Raw genomic sequence first — 12,800 nt, forward strand, 5'->3', positions numbered from 1 at the left:
ATCCAAATTAACAGAACACCATTGAGATCCAGAACATTTTCATCACTCCAAAGAGTTTTCATGTGGCTTTTTGCCACCAATTCACAGACCTCATTGACAGCCACTATTCTGATTTCTATTACATACGTTAGTTTTGCTTATTATTGAATTTCATATCAATGGAATCATACAATGAGAACTCTTTTCTGTCTTCTTTCACTCAACATAATATTTTTGAGGGTTTTTTTTCCATGTTATTGCTAAGCCTGCTGAGCTATATTCCATTGTATGAATATACAAGAGTTTGTCTACCCATTCTCCTGTTGATGGACATTTGGGTTGTTTCCAGTTTGGGCTCTTATGAATCAAGCATCCATAAACATTCACAGACACACGTCTTTTTATGGACAGATTGGATAGATGTTTTCATTTCTCCCTAGGGAAGTAGCTAGAATGGATATGTCTTAGAGTAGATGAAAATTTTAACTTATTAAAAAGTTTAAACTGTTAAACCTTTTTCCAGAATGACTGTACCAATTGATACACCTACAAGAAAACTGGGAGTTCCTGTTGCTCACATCCTCACCATTTGCTGCAGGCTTCTTCATCTGATCCAGGCTAGCAGGTTGGAAATGCCCTCTTCTTGTGATTTCAGTCTGCATTTCCCTAATAATTGAAACAAAGCCCCTTTTCAGGTCCTTAGTACCATTTAAAATGGGCTGTTTGTCTTCTATTGATGAGTTGTAGAGTTCTTTTTATTATTATTATGTTTTATTGTTTTTTTTAAGAGAGAGAGAGAAACGTCAATGTGAGAGTGATACATTGATCAGCTGCCTCCTGCATGCCCCCTACTGGGGATCAAGCCACAACCTGGGCATGTGCCCTGACCGGGAATGGAACCAGGACCTCTCAGTCCATGGGACCAATGCTCAATCCACTGAGCCACACAGGCCAGGCTGTAGAGTTCTTTATATGTTCTGGATACAACCCTTTAGTCAGATCTATGCATTGTGAATATTCTTTCCCATTTGTGGCTTTTCATTTTTTTAACAATGTCTTTTGATGACAAGGATATTTAATTTAAATAAAGTCTAATTCATGAATTTTCTGTTTGTAGTTATTTTCATGAGAAATCTGCATTCTCTGAGTTTGCAAAGATATTCTTTTATGTTTCCTTTTAGAAACTTTATAATTTTACCATTTAAATATAGGTCATTAATTTATTTTAAGTTTTGTTCATAAGGATGAAACAGGTCTTGAAGTTCATTTTTTCTGATTGTGTAATCAGTTGTTTCAGCACTACTAAACCAAAGTCTTCATGAGGGCAGGACTAGTCCAATCAGAATGAAAAGATAAAAAAGAATTACAATGCCTAGAATTGTCAAAGATAAGAAGAATTGGGCACTTTTTTTTTTTTTTTTTTTTAATCCTCACCCGAGGACATTTTTCCATTTTTTGTTCAGATAGAGCGGGAGGGAGAGAGAGGAAGAGAGAGAGAGAGAAACATCGATGTGAAGGGACACATCGAGTGGCTGCCACCCGCACGACCAACCAGGGCCGGGGACAAACTGCAACCGAGGCACTTGCCCTTAGCGGGAACCGAACCCGGGTCTCTCTGTACCGCAGGCCGGCACTCCAACCGCTGAGCCAAACCGGCCAGGGCGAGAATTGGGCACTTTTATACAAGCTGGTGTATAAATGTAAATCATAAATTGATAGTACTTTTCTTCAGAGCAATTTGGCAAATTATCAAGATCCTTAAAATATATGTAAACTTTAAACTAGCAATTAATTGATTCAAAAAGTTGAACTGTCAACTTAATTTCTAAGAATGTGTGCTAAGGAAATAACTCACATGCCCAAAGATTTATGTACAATGTCACAGAATAGAAGTAATCCAAATGTCCAAAAATCAGGAAATAGGTAAAATAAATTATGATGTTTATAATAAATTTCACAATAGAATTTTATGCAACTATAAAATAGGGTTCATAAGTGCTTTACAATGCTGTTGCTATATTTGTAATATATTACGTGAGAAAGAAGTATAAAACACCAAATATAATTTGACAACATTTTTGCAAAAAGATGAGAGGGATATACACCAAAATGTTCTACTCTTAAAAGAATAGTTTATTCTTTGCACCCATTCATTCTTTAATCCTCAACAAAATTGGGGGTTGGGATTATAGGTAGTGTTATTTTTTGTCTACATTTCCTTTTTGTCTGTACAATTAGCATATGTTGCTTTTATACTAAGAAAAAAAAAACCTAATAAAGAAAAAAAGAGGAGCCTCCAAAACCAGTATGTGGTTTTTTTGTTGCTGATTTTTTTGTTGTTGTTGTTGTTTTGTTAATCCTCACTGGAGGATATTTTTTTCCATTGATTTTTAGAGACAGTGGAAGGGAGGGAGGGAGAAAAGGGGCGGGGGGGAGAGAAAGAGCAAAATTGATTAGACACATCCATTGGTTGCCTCCCACATGTACCCTGATAGGGGCCAGGATTGAACCGTCATCTCAGGTGTGTGTCCTTGACCGGGAATCAAGCCCATGACCCTTTGGTGTGAGGGCTGATGCTCTAACCACTGTGCACCACCAGACAGAGCCAAAACCAGTGTGTGTTTTGATCATGTGTTTTGTTCCCCACTCAAATTCCAAACAACTGTATTTCAGTGAATGGCTACTTCTCTTCCCTTTGCCCTGTGCAGATAGTATGTGGATACATGGCAGATTTACAATTACTCCTCCTCCACTCAGCACATCTATTGTTTTCATCATAGCTCTGATAGGTGTGTGTCATGTGGGCAAACACGGAGAAACAATGAACTGCTCATCAACACTGCCACATAGTCAAACAGGAAATAAAAGACTAAGTTGAGAAAAAAAGGTCATCTGTAGTAGGTATATCCAGAATTTCACCTCTCATTTAGAGAAGAAAATTGAATTGCATTTACTGTCCATGTGTTCGAACAAAGAGAACTTGTCACCTCACCTACTCCCTCCCACCTCCGTTTGTGCTACCATTTTATACATTTGCTTTGCTCGTGTAGATAAAAGGGACATGCTGGTTCTTGTTCTGTTTCCTCTCTGTGTCAGTCATATAATTTAGCCCTATCATCTGGTCCCATTTGACCAGTGCCTGGAATCACAGGCTTCCCTTAAATCTCAAGCTAAAAGCACAATTCAGTGAGATCTGTTTCCTTCCTCTAAAGTCAATTATCCTACTGGGAAGTGAGTAATTTGCTCCTCCCTCCCATTCATTCTTTAGTCCTCCACAGGACTGTAGCATGTTTGAACTAGAAAAAGTCTCAGACAATAAAGCTGTCACTTAAAAAGTGCTCACTCTATAATAGGCACATATATTAACACATTTAATCTTTACATTTCGGAGGTAGGATCTATCCTCATTTCAAAGATCAAGGAACTGAGGCACAAAGACGTTAGGTGAAATTGTCCAGTGTCACACAAGAAGTATTCCAAGATTGGAAGGGAATTTGTCTGGCACCAAAGTCTCCTTCACTTCAGGCTCTGCCTCTCTGACATCATCTATATGTCCAGTCCCTCAGAGAATACCAAGTACCATCCCAGGGGAGAAACACCTACCATGTGCTGACAGTGTATAACACACTTTATATCTCAAATCTATACAATAACTCTACAAGATCAATAGTATGGTTTCCATAATACAGATGAGGAAAGTGAGACTCAGGAAGAGTAAGTCAGTTCCCCACAGCATCTCAACTATTAAGTAAAAGAAGTAAGATTCTAACCCAGGTCCATCTGTTCAGTCATTGCTCTTATACTCACTCTCTTCTTGCAACTCTGTTTTTTTTCTAGTAAACCTTTGTGTAAATGAATATTAAAAGATAGGGAAGTAGAATTTTGTACTTTTACCATCTTAAAAATCATTGATTATGAAGAAAGGAAGATCAGACCCCAAGTCTCTAAGACAAGGCTGATGGTGAATAGGAGGAATCACAAGTACTTTTTTCTTTCTAAATAGTGTGTTTCATAAGGTGAAGCATGAGTATGCCAAAAAAGGAAAATGAGGAGGTATTTCTTACTCTGCCCTCTATCAGTAAGCTTTTTTTCTTTAATTTTCTTAGGTGGTATAATATAGTCTTATGATTATCCTTACACCTTTATAGACATGTTCGTGCAAAGTTGAGAAAGGCTATGTCAGAAACTGCTAGCCTAATACTATGTTAAACATTGCAGTCTTCTTTCTGCTTTACTCCCAACCAAAGGCCAAATTAGGTGGTTTATGAGAGTCAGTGAAATGTATGGGGCACACTGACCTTCCTACCCCTCTCCAACACATGAGCCACAGATATAGACACAGATATAGACACTAACCTGGGAACTCACAGAGGTCAAATGGGGAAAATTTGCTATAAGCACTCGGCCACAAGTCTAAAAATACTCCATGCATTAGTTTGAGGTTAATTAGGAGGACGAGTTTTGTCATAAGGCCAAACACCTCCTCTAACCTGAAGGAATGATCATTCAAAGCATGTCATTCAAGGTGACAGAGAAGACCTAGGGTCACTCAGTTCTTTTCAGAGTTGCTGCTTGTAATTATCTTTATTTACATGTAATTATCTTTATTTCATTTTTATAATTTTCTATGTAAATCAAAAAATTGGAAGAAAAATAACTAATATCCGTGTTCAACATTCTTTTGATGCACAAATCTCTTACCTATTTTTCCTGGAGAAAACATCAATTCAATAGAGAAGAATGCTGAGCGAGCAGGATATGATCTGGGTTATAAATTAACAGCTCATACTATTAAACGATGAGGATCATTCATTAATGAGCAAAATACAATGAACAAAAAATGAATTTTCCTTCTTCCAAGTCATTTGGTGAAATATTAGAGCTTAATTAATTATAGCCAGAGAAAGAACATTTTCTCTAAAAATATTTTGACTTGATTCTTCAATAACGGAAGCATACTATTTAGTATCCAGGGGTCATAAAATCTGTCCTTTATGCTCTTGCTATTAACAGTGTTGTACTTGCAACTACAAGTTACTAAAAATATTGGAGGCATTAGCATGGAGCTACGACACTCAGAGCTGAAATCCGATGCCCAGAAACTGCTGCCAGCTTTGAAATCGCCCATCATCGCTGAGTCAGTTTTCATGTGCATGTCTGCTGGAGAGCAGTGATCAGCTCGGGCCAGATTTGGCAGGTGTTGTCCTCATATTCCAAAGTAAGACAGAAGCTCTCTAAAAATATCTTCCTTCCTTATTCACGCAGGCACCATATTATTCTGGGAATGAATGCTTTACTCCCAACCAGAGGGTGTATATGTATTCATTTATCTTTCATACCATTCCTTGTTCCAAAAAAAAAAAAAAAGACTTGTGTTTATGTCGCATTTTAGGATGGAGCACCTGACCTGATGCCTGGAACATAGTACTCAACAGATGATGAAGGAATGAACGATTCAGTAAAGCAACTCAGAACCCCTTTCCCAGGAATTATATTGTAAAATACTAAAAGCCCAAAACAATTGGCTTATTTTTAAGTAGCAGTGCATTTCTTACAAATTTCTAGTTATTTTTGTAGCGCTTATCCTTATCTAGATATACGACAGTGGTATGTGAAAACGCAACTTCCTTGGCCAACACAGCCCTCAGTCTCTGTCTTTCTGAGTCTTCTCCTACACATATCTCCCTATCCTTCTCACTTTCTTTGTTCAAGCTATTATCTCCTCCTCCAATGCTCTCTTTATCATTTACAACAATCTGAATTATTTAAGTGCTAGCTGAAAATTTAGCTCTTGTGAGAATCTTTCCCCAGGAGCCTGCAATCCTTCCTCATTTTCACCCCTCAACTCATACACACTATGTCCGTGCTGGTTATCCCAGTACTTCCAGTTTTCCTTCCTTATAGTTGTTCTTAAACTAATTATGGTGCATGGGTATTTTATTTCTCCTTAATTATGAGTGTCATTCAGAAAAGCAGCTATTCTGTCTTTTAGACACACCCCCTTCCACTGCTCCATAGGGTTGATTTCCCTATGTTGTATACAGTAAGAGCTCAATGAATGCTTCACTGTTCAAAGATCACACTTCATAAGGTATCAGCCAAAGCTCAAGGCAGGTTTCTGTTCTTGGTTCTTTGGGCAATCCATACAGCCCTCCGATCCATAGCCTTGCCTCCGGCCCTTCCTATGAAAACATTTCCTACAACCAGTCATGCTTCGGTGATGTGTTCTAACTGTCCTTCTATAAGATCTTCTTAACAGGACCTCAAAATTAATTTTATGTCAACTGACTATCCATGTTCCCTTCTCTCTCTGGTAAATTCAGAGCCTCCTACAATTTTCAGTCCAAATTTCCTATGAAGCCTCCCTTGCGTTCTTCACCTTACCCCCCATCCTAACCAGACAGAACCACTGCACCATCCACCTCCTGTAAATCTCTTTCTATGCCTCTGAAAGCACTTTTACTACAATTTTCTGTTCATGTCTCTCTCTCCTCCACTACATTGTGAACTCCAAGAGGGTAAGAGCCAAATCTTACTCATCTTTATGCCGTGAGCATAAATGCCATGGCACTGTTTGCAGCACAACCTGGCTGCAGGGAAGAATATATAATATCTATTGTTACATGGAGAGATGGCATCAGGCGGCAGTTAGGAGCTGAACTCGGAGCCAGACTGTCTGGGTTCAAAGCCTGGCTCTGCCCTCACGAGTTGTAACTTTGGACAAGTTAATTAACCTCTCCATGCTTCAATGCTCTCATCTGTAAAGTGGGGATCGCACCAGCTACTCACTCCACAGTGAGATCATGAGACTTTTATGAGGCGGTATTTGTCAAGAGCTTAGAAGAGCACCTGGCACTAAATAAATGTTTGTTTAAAAATATGTGTTTAAAAATAAATGTTATTCCAACCCTATTCCTGTGCCACAGCATTGCAGAGAGAAGGACATACAGTGCGAATTCAAGGTCTTCAGCCTGCTTTTCTCCCTCCAGTGGTTTTCACCAAGTATTTGCACAATCAGTGCACATGGACAGTTAGCATTGTTCCCTATCCTGAAAAGAGGGATTTGGTAGCTGGAATTGATTTCAGAGGTCACTGAGCTTAAGCTTCTCATTTTCTGGGTGAGGAAACCAAGGTGAAGTGGCCTTCCGAGGGCACGAGGCTCATTCACAACAGCACTTCGTTTGCCGACCGGACGCTCTTTCCACACATTCTCAGATAATACCAGAATGCTTGAGCGTGTGGAAACTATTCGGAGAAAAAAAATGTCAGCAAAATGTGTGTGAGCACAAGGCCAATGCTGATTAAACCTCTGTTCTTATTCAAAACAGACCTCATTATTTCCCAACCAAAGTTGGAATCTATTCCTTCCAGTGAACTACTGTGCCCTTCTCCTTGGATAAAATTACCATCCGTTTCAGGAAGTACCCCTCATGCTTAATGAGTGGCAGAAAGAGTTACAGAATGTTAGGTGGCCTTAGTGTCATGGGGGGAAATCTCTTCAGTTGTATGCTTCCAGGGGGAGAGTACAGACAATTGTTACTGTTACAAAGTGGGGATACCATGGAAGAGAATGCAAAATGTGCCGGCTGTGTTTTTATAAGGGTTGAAGTGACATTGCAATTCTAGAAATTTCTCATGTCAGAAGGGGATGCTTCAAGCTACACCTCCAAACCCTGGAGATCAAGTTCACTCTTGGCTGCCCTCATGGGTACTTTAGTAGGAGGTTTTGAGATGCAGTGAAACAGAAAAGTCAAGGACATGAACCACTCAGTGGGTTCACATTCAAAATCCTCACCCATGATGTCCGGTTGTAAAGACACAAGTAAAATCAAAAGCAGCATCTCTCTTTTGAGAGATGATTCCTGGTTTTCTGCCTGCCTCTCTCTGACAAACATGATGTGCAGCTGGGAAAGAGCATTTTCATAAATGTTTCATTCTCCCCCCTCCAGGCAGAGCATCGCCGGAGCATGAATTACAGCTGCGTGGCTGACAAGCCTCTTTCCAGGAGCCTATCCTTGCTCAATTGCAGTCATGGTGGTGCCTCCAATGGAATTGACTGGCGAGAAGAGCTCAGCACCCGCGGCTTCTGCGATTGCTGACCAATCCCTAGACTGAGAGTGTACCAGGCCATTGTTTATGTTATTTTCTCAAAGCCAAGAGGAGCGGGGTTTTCTTTCCTCCCCGCTTGGTTGCGAACATAGGGAAGTTCTGCTGCTGCTGCTGACTTCTCCCTCTTACAAGTCCCCTTTTAAGCAATTATTGTTCATCCTTCTTCTAAATGGTGAACAGCTTCCATGGTTGCTGAGTGATGATGTGCATAGCTGATGCCAATCAGGAGCATGTTTGCAGGCGCCTCCCATTGCAGCTGTGGAGCGCAGCACTGTAGGGGACATGCAGGGGGAAAGAACACGATGCTGCCCCAAACGCATACCCTCTGCCAGCCTCGCTCATCTCTCCTGGAGTTCCTTTCTCCTTTATACATCCCTACTATAACATAAAACCTTCCACAGAATCCACTTAATTTATTGAAAGGCCCTCATAAAATACTTCCATAAAACCTAGAAGAGTAGAAGTTGCTGACGAAGAAAAATGGGGTCATCTTTTAAAGGAAACCCTCAACGTGCAGCAAAGCAAAATGCACTAGCTCTGAGAATATTGTACCTTCGAGGACTCGGCTTCTCCTGTGTCCCCAGCTCACTGATGGCCCCTTTATCCACGAAGTCACCAGCTCAAAACCTTCCTCTTCCCTCCATCTCATCACCAACACAGTTAAGTTCTACCTCTGAAATAATTCTTAAATGTGTTTCCTCAACCCTAACCTCACTGCTATAGCCTTGATTCAAATCATTTCTCTACAGCAGGTGTCATGGTTCTCAAAGCGGAGCTCCCGTGCCAGCAATATCAGCATCACCTGAGACCTTGGAAATGCAAACTCTCAGCCTCACCCCAGACCCACTGTATCAGATACTCTGGGGTGGGCTCCAGCAGCCTGTGCTTTAACAAACTCGCTGGGAGGTTCTGACCCCTACTGTTTTAAGAACTACTACTTTAATTGCACTAGCATCCGAATTGATCTCCCTGCCTCCTGTCTTGCCTCCTTCCCTATTAATGTATAAGCAATCCCCCTTTTTCCATGGTCTCAGCTACTCTTGGTGAACTGGGGTCCAAAAATATTCAGTGAAAATTTCAGAAGTAAACAATTCATAAGTTTTCAATAGTGCACTGTTCTGAGTAGTGTGATGAACTCACACCATCTCGTTCTGCCCCTCCTGGAAAGGGAATCATCCCTTTGTCCACTGTATCCACACTGTATACACTACCTGCCTGTTAGTTCCTTAGTAGCCACCTCAGTTATCAGATTAGTTATCAGCGAGAGAGAGAGAGAGAGAGAGAGAGAGAGAGAGAGAGAGAGACTACATCCACATAACCTTTATTACAGTTTATTGCTATAATTGTTTTAGTTTATTATTAGTTATTTCTGTTACTCTCTTACTGTGCCTAACTTATAAACTTTATCATAGGCATATATGTATAGGAAAAAAGATAGTATATATAGGGTCCCATACTATCTGTGGTTTCAGGCATCCACTGGGGGTCTTGGAACAAACCCCTCTTGGAGAAGGTGGTACTACTGTATCTTCCCATAATGACCCTCCCTAAATGTGAATATATTTATGTGAATTCCCCAGCTTAAAACCCTCTTGCCCTTTAGATGAAATCCTGACTTCCTAGAACAGCACACAAAGCCCTTCCTAACCAACAAGTTTCCTCGCCTTCTGTTGATCCCCCACCATCCCAAGTACCCTATGTTCCAGGTACACCAGACAGCTGCCTTGGATGTGCTTGTCACAGTACGTTGCTGCCACCTTAGCCGGGGAAGACATAAGAGGTCAGGGAAGGTTTAACGGAAGCATCATTTCTTATATGGGTCTTAAAAGAAAAGTGGTGGAAGCCCGTTCAGATATGGTCCTTGTGGGTACAGAGATCATTGAGGCACTACTGTGCCCATATTCCTATCTATTGTTACAGGACTCAGTAACCTTTGGGTTCTAGTATCAGAGATGCTTTTGCAGGAGCAGAAGCTCACGTCAACAGATACTCCAGGTTGTGGAGCAGGAGGCCTGGCACCAACGGCTCTATTCAGGCTATTTCATCCACAAGCAATTGTTAGTGATCTTCATATAACAGTAAGAAAGCAAAGATAAAATATATTTTGGAAGACCTCTGGAGTGACTAGGAACCACTGCACTGTGTGGTTATTTAAGAGATTTATTAAGGAGTGAACGTGGATGAGAAACAGGAAGTATAGCATGATTAATGGCTTGTCAACATGGGACATTGCTGGTTGTATGACCTTGGGTAATGTGTAACCCCTCTATGCCTCAGTTGTCTCGTTTGTAAAATGGGGATAGTAATAGTACCTACCTTACAGAATTGCAGTGAATAGAAAACTAGATTTTTTAATGTAGAGTACTTAGCAGAGCTTGGTCCATAGTAAGCACTTAAAAATGTAAACATTATTAGCACCAGTATTACAATTCTTGATATTTTAACAGCCCATCAATGCCATGAAGTATGTATTTGGAAAGAAAGTATAAATATGGGACAAAACATGTTCTGGAAATCATAAGAGCATAACAAGACTCAAACTGTTTATATCAATTAAATCTTTGTACTTGTTCCCCCTCCAATTCATTCCAAATAGTAAGGTCTTCGTTGGTGAAGTTAACTAAGTCCCAAATAATGTGTTCCAAGAATTTGAGAAGATTATGGGCAGATCTTTCCTCCAAACTTTATACAAGTCTCCCAAGAATCCAGCTGTTGACATGGAGAAAAAGGTGGGAATATTACCTACTGAGATCTAACTCACAAAATGAAACTTCATACATAGAGTCATCTCAATAGATTGGTTTCCTTTCGACCAATCAGCATTACTCATCAGTTTTTTATGATAACTCTCACATCTTGTAGGCCAAGCTGTCACTAGCGGACACAAGTGGAGGGCGCGTCAACAAGAGAGAAAGATTGTTTTCACTTCTCTATTCTGTTCCTCTGCGGTTAATGATTGGTCCCGGGTGTCTAGTTCGATTAGGCGTTAATGAAACAATCAAAATCAAAGACCTTCGCCCCTGTGCTGTTCTGACTGCAGATCTTAGGAACAATCAGTCACAATGTTTCTCCCAAGCTTTCTAAGTGTACTCTGTTCATTTTAGAATGGAAGTTTCAGTTTTTGGAATCTGTAATTTTGTGATTGAGAGACCTAGGTAATGGCAACTGAACTGAAGCCACTAATTCACATAAATGCAGCTATTAACAAGAGAACTCATGACTGTTTTCAGTCAGATTTAGGAGCTATAATGAAAGTAATGACCTACAGGCAATGTTGTCCCCATCATCTAAGTGACTGCTGGGGTCTTTGCATGATTAGCAAATGTTTATTATGACTTTCCATCTAGCCCTAATCGGCTCAGATGACACATTTGGCTTCTCAATTGGATTTGGGTTGCCACAAACAAAGAAGTTACTGAGTTATAGCTGAAGGGGCCTGGCTTTGAATGAAAGGGTTTCTAATAGGCTTATGCATTTTCTCTCTGTCTGTGGTCACGACGAACATTTTTTGAATGCCAAATCTCTTCTCGGGGCCATGTTAAATACTTCTATGGATCCTCTCTTCTAATCTCGACAATAAACCTAGTAGGAGGCTACTATTAACATGAGCACTTAATATATGAGGGAAATAACATTTGGAGTGTTTGAACTTCCCCGTGGCGCACCTGCTGGTCAGTGTGGGGCGGCACCAGCCAGACCAGGCGATAGGACCCGTGGAGCCTGCGCCCTGAATCACAGGCTCTGCTGCCGCCGCACCAAATCTGAAAGCCTGGGTTTCTGAGCAGTTCCTGGGATGTCGCCATTCTTTTAACTTTTCATCTTTCCACTAATCTTTCTCTCTTTTCTTTAGTTGCCAAGGAAGCCAGAACCAATTTTCGGTGCTTCCTGGGGAAAAGCCATTTGGCATATTGGAGAACGGCTTAGCTCTGATCTGTGGGATACAGGCCCATCGCTCAGCTCCGCCTCTGCAGCATGTGAACGTGGGCCAGTGATCTCACCTCTCGGAGCTCTGTCTCCTCATCTGGAAAACAGCTGCGTAATACCTGTTTAGGGCTGTTATAAGTTAGATAAGTTAATGTATGTTGTCTTGTCAGCAGACTGGTGTGATGTGTTTGATGAAAAGACATCAGCCTTATCTAGTAAGTATAAACACTGTCTCATGAACTGTTTGGTGTTGAGTGCTATGCACGCCCTCCTGTGTCACCATGAAAAATGTGTTCGAGTTGGGGTCAGAGTTTTCAAAGCCATTGCTCTAGCCCCTCCTCCTTCCCACCCCTTTTCTCTGAGATCTTTGGGGTCCCTTTCCACCCTCTTTTTTCTTCTCTCGCAATAAGAAGTGGAACCCCCTTTTCCTCAGTATCTGAGCTTCCTGGCAGAGACATTAAGAATAGAGCCATCACAAGAAAATAACCTCTTATTTATAGGCCTTTTCTGATCTGTAGAAAAGAAACCAAGAACTTTTTCACAGTGTCCTAAGCTTGGCAGCAGAAATTTGTTTGATTCTGAATGCTGCCCACAGGTACCTCTACATAGAAGAAAGCCCAGCACAGTCCTCTGACCAAGTGGCTTGCTAATAACTCTTAAGTATCCAAAAAAGTCTCCCAAGTGAATGTGGCTGGTAATTGGGATCAAGCACCTCATCCTAATTCTTCTGGTTTTCCTGTGTTTATCCCGATCCCTCTTGCTTATTCCTTTACCTCCTTAAATCCTTC

At 40.8% G+C, this 12,800-nt stretch overlaps 1 pseudogene; it reads left to right on the top strand.

Moving 5' to 3' along the window:
• The window catches only part of LOC118630060, a 53,525-nt pseudogene extending 41,445 nt beyond the window's left edge, over positions 1-12,080 (top strand).
• Positions 12,081-12,800: the final 720 nt, after the last annotated feature.

Source organism: Molossus molossus, unplaced genomic scaffold, assembly GCF_014108415.1.
Source record: "Molossus molossus isolate mMolMol1 unplaced genomic scaffold, mMolMol1.p scaffold_m16_p_14, whole genome shotgun sequence".
NCBI classification, from domain to species: domain Eukaryota; kingdom Metazoa; phylum Chordata; class Mammalia; order Chiroptera; family Molossidae; genus Molossus; species Molossus molossus.